The following is a 547-nucleotide window of genomic DNA, read 5'->3' on the forward strand; positions in this document are numbered from 1 at the left end:
TTGTGTTCATCTATTTCTGGTAGTTTTCTATCCCTCTTCCTCCTTCTCCCCCTTCCCCGCTATTCTTTTCGCTCACACACACACACACACACACCTCTTTAGATCTCCACAAATGAACCAAATTCTTTATGTCTTGCCCGTTAGCAGTCTGACATTTACAAAACAATATCTATTTTTCACAGATACATTACTCTCTTCGTTTTTCTTTTACCCCCCTGTTTTCTTTTTTTGTATACTCCTCAGTGCAGTAATTCCCTCCCTTCGTCTGACACCGTCCCAATCTCCTCGTTATATGTGTGTGTGTGTATACATATATACATTTATATATCTATATATGTGTGTGTGTGTGTGTGTGTGTGTGTGTGTACATGTATACATATGTATATACATTCATACATTTATATATATATATATATATACATATATATATATATCTGTGTATGTATACGCATATGTGCTTGTGTGTGTGCAAGCGTGCGTGTGTGTGTATTGTAGTAATTGTCTCATCTGAACCTCCTATTTCTTTCTCCATTTTTGTTTTTCTGCA

At 36.0% G+C, this 547-nt stretch overlaps 1 protein-coding gene across 1 annotated transcript in view; it reads left to right on the forward strand.

Annotated features, from left to right (window-relative positions):
- LOC106879553 (metabotropic glutamate receptor 5) overlaps positions 1-547 on the forward strand; it is a 35,190-nt gene that overhangs the window by 10,184 nt on the left and 24,459 nt on the right. The gene's annotated exons all lie outside the window — the stretch shown is intronic.

Source organism: Octopus bimaculoides, chromosome 21 (assembly GCF_001194135.2).
Source record: "Octopus bimaculoides isolate UCB-OBI-ISO-001 chromosome 21, ASM119413v2, whole genome shotgun sequence".
Taxonomy (NCBI): domain Eukaryota; kingdom Metazoa; phylum Mollusca; class Cephalopoda; order Octopoda; family Octopodidae; genus Octopus; species Octopus bimaculoides.